This window comes from Trachymyrmex septentrionalis, unplaced genomic scaffold (assembly GCF_001594115.1).
Source record: "Trachymyrmex septentrionalis isolate Tsep2-gDNA-1 unplaced genomic scaffold, Tsep1.0 scaffold6, whole genome shotgun sequence".
In the NCBI taxonomy this organism is placed as follows: domain Eukaryota; kingdom Metazoa; phylum Arthropoda; class Insecta; order Hymenoptera; family Formicidae; genus Trachymyrmex; species Trachymyrmex septentrionalis.
The window spans coordinates 2,461,892-2,476,372 of record NW_017305778.1 but is presented as its reverse complement, the minus strand read 5'-3'; the positions used below and the strand labels follow the sequence as shown (position 1 = coordinate 2,476,372).

Sequence of the window (14,481 nt, the reverse complement as noted above, 5' to 3'; positions counted from 1 at the left end):
TCTCTCTCTCTCTCTCTCTCTCTCTCTCTCTCTCTCTCTCTCTCCTACCGAACTCGTACTCCGACAATGGGAATGCTGCGCACCTTCCTCGCTTCTGCCGGCAGATCCATCGTGGAAAGCGTCTTGTACGTGCTCGTTCGCGATACCATCGGCGGCGAGACACGCGAACTTAGATTGCTTCTTCGAAGCGGGTAGAAGCGAGAAGATAAAAATGAGAGACGAATGACTATCCTCTCTCTTTCCTTGTTTGGCATCAATTTGCGCGAGTAGTTCGTAAAATTAACAATAGATAAATACGGCGCTATTTTCATACAATTGAATTATCATTTTTCGCTTCTCGCTTACACCGCAAATCCAGTACGTAATTAGTGCTTTCATATATGTGTGTGTGTGTGTGTGTGTGTGTGTGTGTGTGTGTGTGTGTGTGTGTGTGTGTGTGTGTGATTTAATTTTCCTTGTAAAAGTAATACTATATTATACCATGTTTAAATGTATAAATTTAGTTTTGTATATGCAAAGAGAGTATAATGTGTTATTTTTTAACGAAGTCATATGCGAAGACATTTATCGCACACTTTGATTTGCAATGTAAATCACAAAGGTGATTATTGTTTCTGATAGAGAGTGATGTCTTATTTCCAGCTGCTTCTTGACGCGGTTAAACTCAATCACGTAGCGTTAAATTAAAAACGCGGAAACCGCGCAACAATCGTGTTAATTCCCTCGGGACACGCACTGAAAAAAAATTAAACCTTAATACATATTTTTTTTTTAATAGTACTAAGTAAATATTTACTTAATAAACAAATTATAGTTAAATTAATGGTTTTTGTATCAAATAAATATATGTTTGCGTTTAGCATAAATATTTACTTAGAACTATTTAAACATATATTTCTTAAAATTTAGTACTTTTTTTTTTAGTGTGGTAGTAACAATATTAGTAAGTTGCAAATTACAGAGAGCGGCAGATTACAGAATTACAGAGAGACAAAAATTGTTTATTTTCTTCTCACAGAGCTCTAAGAATATTTTTAGAATTTTTTAATACCGTATTTTCTCATGTTGATAAAAGAGAGAAAATGCAGTACTAAAAAGTTGATCGAAAATTCTGAAAAAATTCGTAGAGTTCTATGAGAAGAAAGTAAACAATTTTCATTTCTTGCAGTTTTTCTGTAAAGTTCATAGTATTTGAGTAAAAAATTATTGAAGACCGATTTTCAGCACAATTTTTAGCAATTAATATTTTGTTAACTATTGCGAAAATTGCAAAATGGCAAAGGACTTTCCGTCTCGGTTTAGTCCGCTCTACACGTCCACGAACTCCGTCAGAACAATTATCAGACACCCTGTATATACGTATGTGTGATATCAATGAATACAGCTGGCGACTAAATTATCCGGGGATAAGTAATTACGGTCGTAAATGCGATTCAGCGGCGGAAGGGTAAACGTTTCAGAACGACACGTGAATTTATGGCGCCATTCGCGCGCGGCGCGGCGCGACACACGTGCGCGGCGCGATGCGGCGCCATGCCGGGGCCGTGGTCTATGCGAAATTTCCACGAGTGCGGAAACGGAACGAGCGGGGAGGGGCGAGGGGGGGGGAGTTGTCCTCTGACACGCTCTCTCGGCGTGTCCGACGACGCGATGATTCACGCTGCCGCGTCGCGTTGCTTTTCCCCGGGTGATGTATCGCGGCGACGTTGACATCAGGTTGGGAAAACATTCACATCCCGCAGAATTCTAATCCTTTGATCGTCGACGAATTCTCGGCACGGCCAGAGATAATTCCCGACGCGCCGCCCGTTGTCCTCTGGATTCGACATTCGAGTATATAACGGGGGATTTTAGTAGTCCGCCACTACCACCGCCACTACCGAGAGGATCAGCGAAAACGAGTTAGGGGTCGACGAGATTGTATGCTAATTTATGGATATGGTTTAATGGCGATTATGGGATCCGATAACATCGAACCCCCAGCAGTAACGTTGTGACAATGTCAATTCCCTCCCTTCCCGCATTCAGATTGACGTCGTCCTGACACTTTGTTCGCTCGTGATTGATACTTTCGTCTGTAGGGCGTTCCACGTGGACGTGTTTGCGTGTTATCGGTCGGGCTTTCCTTCATGAAATGTCAATCGAGTTCAAATCAGTTGAAGTCATTTTAAGGGCAAATGAAAATGAGGTTTCAACGAGTTTTTAATTAATTTTGGTTAATTTAGAACTTGTTTTAATTTTAATTAATTTTAATGCATATTAACGGAGGTTATTTAAAAATCTTCTATGAGATATTTTCGTATATTAAGTACGTATCAGGTGTATAATTCTGTATAGAATTGGAAATTTATATTTTCTGTATAAAAATCACTGTTTTATATATATCTATATATATGAAACAGTTCAGTAAGATCAATATTTATATTTAACGATACACAATTTTATAGTTTAAAAGTTTAAATGAAAAATTTCTCATTTTATTTATTTATTAATTATTAAAAAAAAAATATGTATATTCCTTATTAAACTAAATTTAATCCAGGTTCTAAATCAGGCCAAATTTGTCGTGCTATTTTCAACTACAATATAGAGACATCTGCAATATTTTTTATTTTGTTAAAAAATACGCGCGTAATACATCCTTAAGAACTCGTGATTTGAGTTAGAAAAATGAGAAGCAAATACGACGCAAAAGAGCGAAGGCAAGGCACTGGTCGAAAACGCAATATTATTAATTCTTTGAAAGAGGGAGTGACCACTAAAAAGAGGAGCCGCCACTGTGCATCCCCATTTATTTAACGAGCCAGGCTCGTACAGAGAAGCGCACCGTTTCCCTTCCCCCTCCCTGCCCCCTCAGGGCTTTTCCACTTTCAACAGGAATTTATGACGATGCCGGCTACCGAGTAGCTGGTACAGTTCTACCTCTAAAATCTCTCCCTTCCTCCCTGTTTCTTCCTCGTTCCTCTCGTCGCGGCAGCCGCGCCGGCGTTCGGTGCAAGAGCAGAAGCCCATGAATTATTCTCACGGCTCTGCCCGTGGGAAAATACGAGAGTTGCGCCAGTAGGCATCGTAAATGCGACTGCTAATTGCACTTGCCTACTCCGACGACAACGACGACGACGACGATCGCTCTGGTTGGCTAGCCCTGAATATCATATTCTTTCATGACCACCTTCCGTTTACTTACAGGACATGCTTTTGTCACGGATATCTGAAGCTACCTGTTTATCGCTTTTGTTCCTAGTATTGTTTACTTTTTGTCAATAATCTGAGTCTTTTTGATATGAGCGAAAATTCACTCCAATTTCTTCGAAATAAACGAAGAATCCGGTTCCTTCTTTTAAATAATCGAGAATACTTAACTTAATAGAGATGTTGAAAAGAAACCCCGGAGGTTCTTCTACATTTTTTTAAAACCTAAAACAGTAAAAAATATGGACTGGACAGAAAAGACAGATTGTAAAGAGAGTAAAAATATGATTCGACACATTAGGGAGATTTATATTTATATTTCTTTACGTTCATATTTTTCTTTTATATCATACGCATAAAAGCGATAATATTGACTAAGAATTGTAAATCCGTGACTTTTGGAAATTTTAAGCTCAATGAAATTGTAACTATGTAAGTTTAGAAAGTCCCGATTGTTATAGAAAAACGAATTTAACCTGGATGAGAATATATTCGTATTACGATTGGAGTAATCGATTTTATTGAATCGATTTGCGAATTAGTCAGTTCGATAATTCAATGAACTGAGAGAATTAAATTTTGTCAATTTGTTTGAACCTTATATCGCGTATGAAAATTGACTTTCGTTTTTGGTTATTTTCCAATTTTCGAGGCTCTCTCGAAAGCGTTTGGGTATCAATTATCAATTGATAGTTGTTTATCTTCCACGAGAGCTATGACGTAATGGCGAAATCTTGGTGGACCTGCAACAATTTATCGCATTCGGACAATGCGGAAAGCCGTGACCCAGATGGGCGTAACAGTTCTCTATTCAGCGACATTGAATTAATAATCGCGCTTTCGCGTGATAGAGTTGTTCGTACGGAACGAGAGTTCGGATGCATTTTTTAAGGGGCTTTACGACACCCACGATTGTAACGTATCTACGGCTAAGTATTTTCCTTCCAACTGTCATCGTTACGCGACCTAAGTCTCGGATCGATGAGGGCTGTCGGCGTTCGAGCTAGTTATCGGGAATGTGGAAGCCGTCAATCGTGGAATATGTACGTTGCGTACGCCGATCAATGACACCCGTACGATAAATTATATTCACGAGAGAGAGAGAGAGAGAGAGAGAGAGAGAGAGAGAGAGAGAGACTCGCGGAAATGAGGCGTGTAAAACAATGACGTGCCATATCCTTAATCGGAGTCGCTTAAACACGCACACCGAGGATTTAGGTCGGGCGGATTGTTAATGAGGTCAACTCGACGTCGATTCAGTTAATTTAAGACTTATATCGGTGCTGCGCGTTCAAAGCTGGGGGACTGGTTTAGATATAATTACGAAGTCTACTTTTGAAGTCTCCTTATAAATACAAAGCGTAAAAATTTTATTGATATTCTGAAGATATTATTACCATAAAAATATGGGCGAACATGTAACCTTTTTGCTGTATATAAATATACATAGACGTTTTATATCTTTATAATACAAAAACAAGCATATGAACAAAACTCATGATTTTCCATTTTCTGAAATTTATATCGATTTAAAAAAAAATTCCGATACACTTTATATAAATCGCATGAAGTTTCCTTCCATTTTCAATTCGAAGCATAAAAACAGTATTAAATAATTACAGCTTCACTGCATGATTGCTGCATAGATACGGGATGGAATTGCACTCCCTAGTACCGTAAAAAATTGCGGAACGCAAGTTTCGCTTCCGTGCGCATTGGATAGAAGCATAGAGATTGTTATGGCTGGTTTAGACAGCCAGCCATTGGAGGGTTCCTCGTGAAAACGGAGAGAGAAAGAGAGAGAGAGAGAGAGAGAGAGAGAGAGAGAGAAAGAGAGAGAGAGAAAAGCTTGGAAGACAGCAAGTGCAATTCCACATTGCAAGTGCAGTGCCATCGGCTGGCCGCGCGGTAACGGGTTTTCGCTCCTTCTCGCGTGCCTGGCATAATTACCGGCATTACCTCCACCGTACGTAAGGTACGCCGGTAGTTACCTCGAGTGTCGGATTGCGAGAAGTTTTTGTCGTCGTGGATGAATTGCCAAATTACCGGGATACCCCGGATTGTTCTCTCTCTGTCGTCCCTCGCGTCAGCTGCCGTTGTAGTTTTCAACAATCATGAGGAAATCATTTAGCCGTATCCCGCACCGTCACTTGTAATTTCCGCCCGTGTAGTTATCCTCTTGTCAGGCTGGCTGGAAAATTTAAGATCGGCAGTAAGGTTGAGCGAACGCAATTAACTTGCCCGGAGTGGTCAGCTACGATAATTTCATCTGGAAAATTAAAGACTCGTGGCGAATTTCACTTTAGCATTTAAAGGAGCGACAAAAGATATTTGTAAATATTATAGTTTTTTAATTTGGAGAGACAAAATCTACAGTTGAAAAATTTATGTTAAATTTTATACAAGATGAATATGTTCGAAAGTAAAACAAATATCATGTAAAAAAATAACACAGGAATTTAACACTGATGTTTATTTCTGTCAGTACTGATTAACTCTAATTTCAGTAACTTCAACTTATTTTTATCTTTTCCTAATAATTAGAAAAAAGTAAATTAAACTAAGGTTAAAATTAACCTATATTAGTAGATATGAATACGATGCAGTTTGTAAGCAAATTGGAGAAGCATATTTTTTCAGTAGAATTAATATTTAATGATATGCTAAATTAACATGTATTTTATTCATTTATTTGAGAATTTATATTTAAAAATACATTATTTTTATACTTGTTTACTTACTCATAAGTTATGTTAATTTGGCAGTAAGAAATATATATTAGATACAATACAAGATATTCAAATAATATAATCAGATGTTAAATTAACACTCGGATGTATTAAAAATCCAATAGAAAATTTAAATAGATCGGTTTTAATATGTACAAAATGTTTTTACTGTGTAATTTAATAAAATCTTATTTTTTTGAAGCTGAAATCTTTTATAGCGAGTTTCCAAACGCATTCTCAATCGAAAAGATCAATTATTTTTTACAAGAAACCACGTACGAGAGCTTTGATATGAAAATTAGGAGTTGGATGATAATCCCTTAATGCATTAGGAGGAACAGATATCGCGTAACTTATCGGATCGGTAAGAGATGCATTAAGATCACCTTTTAGCGTAACGAGCGGGTGCGACTTGCAAATTTCTCACCGCAATCGAGTTTCTTTCTCATTTTTCCCGCAGGCTTCGTTGCCCGCTTCCTCTCGCGTGTCCGGCATAATTGTCGTACTGTCGGCTGGCTTTAAAGAAGCCTTCTTTACGAAGTACTTCCATCTTGCCAGTGAGTCACGAAGACGTTCTAAATGTTTAACGATTAAGAGTAATTAAGGGAAATGAACATACATTACGATCTTTAAAATAATTTCATTACATTCAACATGTACAAATGTCAGAATTAGGTTCGGTTTTTTATTTTCGATTAACTTGTAATTAAGACTTAATTTCACTTGATGATAGTCTAAAAAATGTATTTTTCTAATTATAGATATGTGTTTTCTGATAGCTGAATAGTGTACACTTTTAGAACTTAAAGTGTAATAGATATATGTTTGATATATTTGGTGAAAGCGAAAAAGAAAGTTCTAGTGCAGGAATAAAAAACATGCCTTTTGATTAATCGCTAATGATAATCTGATAATTTTAATTACAAGTTAACTACTGATTAAGTGGTTAACTTAATTGAAATTAAGACTTTATCTCACTTAACTTGATGATAATATAAAAATGTTTTTCTAGCTATGATTAATTGCTAATGGTAATCTGATGCTTATGTAGTGATAACTTTAAGGCCATATTTTTTATTTTCTGATTAACTTATGCTTAGATTTAATTTCCGAGGATTTAACTTGATAACGTAAAAATTGTATTTTTCTAGCCATGATTAATCAATAAACTAATGATTTCGTAATGAGTAACTTTTCAAATTATTTGCTACAAAACCACCAGTTTTATTAACTATAACTAGAAAAATATAATTTTTATATTATTAAAACAGATTAAATCTAACCACAAGTTAATCAAAAAATAAAAAAAATCGAGGCGCATACAAGCTTTACGTACAGAATTGAGACAAATCGTAAGATTTATAAGATATGGAGGTCTCCGTCGCGTTTACATTTTCACTAATCCGGAAGCGTTTTTCTCTCGTCGCTTTACTTTTTTGTCACGTCCATTATTCATTCGCGGATTCGACGTTTATTCGCCCGATATCGTACCGCCGATAAATTCCTCATTCATGCAATTTGCATAACTCGATGTCGTCCTTCGTGCGTCGCGCGGAAATAAATTATTGGCCCGTGTAAATCATTCGTACGAAACATGCCAGCGCGCGCGAGAAAGACGGGAGATGTGACTCAATCCTCGAGAATTTCTTTCCTCTCTCTTTTCTCCATCCTTCTTTGGATTGGCATGCGAATCTCTTCCGTCTCAGGCTCGTCCTTAGGTATCAATAATGCACGCGCTTCAGCGCAAAATAACAAGGAGTGTTTAATTTGAAAGAAGTGGATCCTATCAAATTCGAATATTAATCGCTTTCCTGATTTACCCAAGTGTATTTTATATTTTAATGGAATATATATATAGTAGAAATAAAAGTGAATTCGAATATATATTTAACAATTATATTTATAATCATTATATACTTGCAATAGTAAATAAAAGTGTATCTTTTGTGAAAGAAAAAAAGATGCATTACACTTTAATTAATATAAAATTTATAATAAATATTTTTTAGCGCTTCTATCCGACTCAATATTTTAATAGTCTTGAATTAAGGAGCGATCGACTTTTCTTTAAACAGAAAATAATCTCTGTGATCTGAATGCACTTCTCGTAGCGCCAGCAACACGCCAATATTCGCTTCGAGTTTCCCCTCTCCTTTCCATTCGTTTCCTGCGAAACTGTCGACTTTTATCGGCACGACGGCGTCGCGCGTCGCGTTTCCATCGGAGTAACAAGTTTCACGGACCAATGGATCTGTAGTCGAAATTAAATTGCACTCCGGGGAGTTGGCGATTACTCACTTTCTGCGCGATACTCCGCGCGCGCGACTATCGCCTGTCGATAATTGAGTATCGGTTTTGTACGTAATAATAGCGAGAGAGCTTACACAGAGAATGTGTACGTGTGTAATATTTGCGCGCGCGTATGTGAGAGTGCGTGTGTACAGGTGCATAGTAGGTGCCGAATAATTATGTGTTACAATGTCGGCCGCAGTTCTGCAATTTAATATTTTTGGAATGCAAAAGAAAGTCCCGGAAGGTAATCGATACGTGTGTGGTCGAAAGCGAATACATATGCAGGTACTCTCGATACGCTGCGATGGTTTATAAATTTCGTAAGTAATTGTCTAATTAGAATTATGTGTGTCAGAAGAGCGATCAATGCTACATTATACCATTTTGTACCATGGATGCACTGTGTACGGAATATAAAAAAAAAAAAACTCTGATTGCCTGTAACTTTCATAAAAATGAACATATTGTAATAATTTTTTTAATCGAAATGCTAGACACATTAAGAATAAAAAAATATTTTTATTAGTAAAAAGTTATGAGCGATAAGATGAACAGGTTAAAAATCATTTCATTTTTCGAAAAAAAAGTTGGCATTGAAGGGTTTATTCTGCTAAGCAATTTATGTCCATTTTTACTAACGTAGATATTAACTTTAATTTCGATTTAATTTATTCTTTAACTTCCTTTTTCTATTTTTTAAAAGAACTAGAAAAAGATAAAGAATAAGTTAAATTTATAATAATTGAAAAACTATATAGGATTTCATAATATTTAACATTCTTCTTTTGAATAAATTAAATTTAGATTAAAATTAATTTACATTAGTAGAAATGTATTATTTCAGTATCGGTGATAATCTCTGGCTTTTGATTACTGATTAAACTGCGAATGGAAATATCGTGCGCTGTCATTATTATTATCAATGTTCGCGGCTTATTTTGCAGTTTTCGAATAATTTGACATTTTATGTCGGGACTGACAGAAGGATGTGCATACAGAGCATGAAACATTTGTTTCCGTTTCGCAGATACTGTCGTTGCTACGTCGCGAGCCGCACTAATACGATACCCTCGCATTTGGCAAAATTACATGGCAATTTCCATCTAGAACAATATACTCACTTGAATGCGACATTATTGATATTATCATGCTACCACGTTCTCTTACTATTCGTAACATAATGTTTATTATGTGAGACCGGATCGGAATCTTTTCTTTACGTCGCGATCAGCCGAGCGTTAAATTGACCGCGATGGTAAATTGCACAGTAAGAAAGTCCGAGACCGAATCACTGCAATGGACGGTGGAGAAGAATTAAAGAAATATATTTGTCGTTTTTGTGCCCGTGTAATAATATTATAACATAATCAAAATTGAATCGCCGCAATGCTGTAAAAAAGAAAGGAGAGACAGCTGAACACGAACATAATATCGCGTGTAACATCAAATTGCACTACTTCATCGATTCGAGATACAGGTATCATTTCCATCAGATTTCCAAATCTATCCCGTGAAGCATAATTAATAATCTGCGAGTCTTAACGAATTCGCGATAAGAAGCCTATATGTGCGCGCAATACATTCTTGAAAGATTATAATAAATTTTCGTGGAATACCGAATATTCGTACGTGTTTATTATTAGCTGCGTTTAATGGAAAGTACAATTTTGCAACTGTGTAAGATTCTTTAATCTTTAAGTAAGTAAGTGTATGGGAACCATTGCAACCCTACGCATAATTATCTTAAATATCTTATTCTAGAAAAAGGAAAAGTATTACCCAGAAGTTCCAAGGTCAAGGGTGCACGATGTGGCAAAATGTCAGTCGACTGCTGTGTCGTTTATGAAAAATAATGAAAATTGTATTGTACCCATGTGTGCGATTACACACATTGCTGTGGACTTTCTATGACGCAACAGTCGCTCGACATTTTGTCTACCGTGTGTCTTTTGTCTTTAAAGTTAATTATTTTTATATTCTTCTAACTTATAAAGGTAATAATATAAATAATATAAATTTAATTATATTAGGTTGAGTAAAAAGTCATCGCGTATTTTTTAGCTCAAAGTTGTATATACAATATCTTCGTCAATAATGAATGAAATTCAAATTTAAAAAAAGGGTTTTAAAGCTTGAAATCTCTACTTTTAAAAGCTTATCACATTTTTTAAGTTTATATGAGTTTGATAATTTTTACATACCAAAAACTACGAGCTGAAAAAGACGAAAAATTTTCTTCTCACTTTGTGGATTTGTAACGTGTCCAAAACGAATTTGAGAAAATTTTCGATTACCTATCGTGAAAGCTTGATACTTTCCCTACAAAATCGTTTTTTTTTAATATTCCTACGACTTTTGATTACTGAGTTATCGCGGATTAAATAAAAGAATTATTTTGACTTTAATTGCTCATAACTCCATTAAAAATTGTCGTATCGTATAATTTAAAAAAGAGATTTTTAAAGCTGAAACTTTACTCTATTAAGATATATTTATATTGTTGGTAAGAAAGTAATTGCGGTTTTTACTGATAGATGTCTTTTAAAAAAACGCGATGACTTTTTACTTAACCTAATATTAAATATTGTTAAAAAGTATAATTATAGATATCAAAGGAGCAATGGTATTGCCAATCCTTTAAGTTAAATAACAATTTATTATTTTTGTGTGTCAAAATGTGAATTAATCCGTTTCTGCAGTTAATTTCAAAGTAAACAGTGTCCATATTAACGTACGCATTCAGTAAATAATAAACTAAATTTCAGTCAAGTTTACGTACATTTTTTGAGTTTCTTAAATTGTTTAACTTTATTCTTAAATTTATTGAGTAGGAGCAGGCGATCTATAGAAATGATTAAAAATAACTGAAATTGAGTGTAATTTAATATTATGAATTTAACAATGTAAAAATAAAAAATTTCTTGAGTGTTCTGAGCATTCCACTTACTTAAAGGTTAATATAAGATTATTAGTTTTTGCCCTTACAATTAGTTCCTCACTATGGCTCTAAGTGTATAAACTAATTATATTAAAGTATTTTACAATAGTTACAGAGCTGCTTTTCCTGAATGCAATCATTACTAAGCGTGAAATATAATATTTTGTACACAGTTGAAAAATTTACATTAAATTTAATTTACATTTTTCAAACGGTCCACTCAAATTTTTGTATTAATTTAATACAAAATAAATACATTAGAAAATAACATAAATTTTGATATGACAAAAATTAACACAATAAATTTAACACTGACACAGTTCGTAAGTAAACCATATTTTTTCAGTAAAATTAATATTTACGATATGTTAAATTAGCACATATTTTATTTATATATCTTAGAATTTGTTTTAAAATACATTATATTTATACATATTATATGTTTATTTATTCATAAATTTGTCACTAAAAATATTGAATATTAATTTGCACAATATGTAAATAACATAATTACAGTGTTGTAAAATTAATATTCGGGATATGTTCAAAAATTTAACAGAAAATTTCTACAAAAATGTGAATGGATGGTTTTTAAAAACCAAATGCAAATACAAAATGTTTTTCACTGTGCAGCAGCTGTGTTGACTGATAGACGCGGCGTACGTAGTACGCCTATTGTTTACGTAGTTATCTTGATGTTTTCGCGCGACACGACTCTCTGTGGTTGCGGAGTGAGTAGGCGGACAGGTGAGACGCGTGACGACGCATTATCCTTCGAGACGCGAAAGCGACAAGTTGCTAGTGATACGATACATCTGAAGGACGCGATTGTTTCCTATGAAAAACTCGATGGTAATTGGATCGCGCGAGTGCTTGACTTTCCTGTATTTCGCGGCTTACGAACATTATCGAAGTAACGGTCGTTCATTGAGACGAATTTATCTCACGGAATTGATCTATTCCAAGCAGTATAAATATACTTCACCTTTCGTATAAACCTCAGAATCGACATCAGATCAGAGTAATTTTCAAATAACGAAGAAATGTTCTGGCCGTTTAAAATAGCACGTATTTCTCACGGGATTTGTGCGTTCGAACTGCATCGCACGTACGATACTGAATCTTGATTAGTTCGAACAGTTCTTTTGTATTCTTTGAATCTTTGACTTTGCGAATCGAATTTATTGCACGATATATAATTTATAAAGCGCTGTTTTTCAATTATTTGTGCAGTGTTGCAGTGGGGGGAGAAGAGGGGGGGGGTGAGAAATAAAATATTGAGCTTTCATATTACGAACTACGGAAAATAAATTAAATTTTAGAAAACTTTTTTAATTCGAAGTCGTGATACGGAATTGAGTGTCATCAATAAAGTGTATATTAAAATTTGAAAGTTATGACAAGTCGTCGCATATCGATAGAAAAGTGATACAAATAAAAAATTGGCATTAGGGTTGCAATGTTCAAATTTTAAAAACTCATCTGACATATAGTTTTAAGGAATATATATAATTTTGAAATTATAACATGGAAAGAGAGAAAGTGAAGTTACACATATTAATTATATATCCTAATTAAGATGTTGACAATTTTAAAAATGTTTTATTGAAAAGTTGCTAATTTTGAAATGTGTTGCTTTTCTATCGACGCTTTGATAATATTTTTGACATCTCCATCATCAGAATTTGACTTGAAATTTCACAAGGATCGTCGTTTCGTTTGACGAGGTAAGCCAAATATTTTGATCGGGGAATCGTGAATACGTGTATATTTCTGTAATAAATTCATTCGTCTCGACACTCTTTTTATACCAGTCCTTTTAGGCCTTTATTTTCCGCGAACGTCGGCGTCGAGTGTGCCACCGATCGTATGTAAGAATGTAAGCACTTCGCCGCGAGAGCTTTTGTCTCGTCGGCTCTTTGTTTCCCGTCGACGGGTGTCTCCTCGGCGGGTCAATGAATCGGGTTGCGCGCCGCGACGACGCCCGACCGTGGAAATGCATTTTGTTCGATGCTTCGAGAACGTGGCGCATTGTTCGACAGTTTGCGACTTCGTGCCGACATCGTGTCGGCCGGTCCCGCTATCGCGTATCTGCGTGCATATGTGTGTGTGTGCGTGTGTGTGTGCGTGCGTTACATTAAATTGCTCTGAAAATGTTCGATCTTTTTTTCAACCTATTTTATACTCCAATTTTATTTTCTGGGTTTCTCTAATCATAGAGAGGAATAATTTTGGTTTCAAAATACGTTAAATTTTTTTAATTTATGAATAATTTATAATTTATTTTTATAATTTGGGAGGGTAGTTTAATTGAAAATATTGAAGAATTATTAATATTTATCTGTTTAACTAATATTGAATCAATATTATTTATTATATTAATATTCAATTCACTTTGTAATTATTTTTACATAGAAGTTTATTTTTTAATTTAAAACGTCATTTATTTTTATGCGTTTTTATTTTATTATTAAGCATTTTGTTATAATCGAGCTGAGTAACTAAAATTCTACTTGAAAAAGACCAATCGAAATTAAATGGAGGATGAAATTTATTACTACCACTTGCAGTTTAACTTTAGATTTTTAAGGTCCAGTTTCATTAATGTAAGATTAACTTTAATCTCGGTTTAAGTTATTATTTATCTTTTTGTAATTCCTAGATTACGAAAGGATAAAGAGTAAATTGAACCGAGATTAAAGTTAATCTTACATTGGTGAAATCGGGCGTAAAGCGGCAGTTTACAATGAGATGTTAAGATGTAAAACTTAAGCCTAAGCCTTAAACCATAACAAATTGACCAATCGTATTCTCCTCGCATTTGACTGTAATTAGTCAGTTTTTTACTTGAGTTTTTTGCTTAAAGTTTAAGTTTTACGCCTTTAAATCTCATTGTAGACGTCGCTTAAGAGTCACCACCTACTCCTGGACGTGTGTGCGTGCTTCAAGGGTCATTTGCGTGTGGATGTTCACACTCGCGTGTGTGGAATTTGTTCGGCGAGGTTCTGCTCGTGGACATTGACGTAATCGTGTCCCAGTTACGCCGCTCGCAATTACGCAAACGTGTTGTCGAATTGTGACCGCTTTTTTTTCATGCCTTAGGTGGTACGCGAAGAAATGAATTCGTCATCTCTTTTGTGTGTGTGTATGTGTGTGTGTGTCTCACATCAGTTACATCAAGATCTTTCCTCGATATTTACACATTGATTAGTATCTCATATACATAGCAACGTAATTTTATCACATATTTGAGCAGTTTAATTGCAGATTGCATGGCTTTCTTATCTTTTTAGTAGGTATGATAGATGATGCTCAAAAATTAAGTAATTG

At 35.0% G+C, this 14,481-nt stretch overlaps 1 protein-coding gene across 7 annotated transcripts in view; it reads left to right on the top strand.

Annotated features, from left to right (window-relative positions):
• LOC108752307 (AF4/FMR2 family member 4) overlaps positions 1 to 14,481 on the top strand; it is a 275,024-nt gene that overhangs the window by 177,283 nt on the left and 83,260 nt on the right. The gene's annotated exons all lie outside the window — the stretch shown is intronic.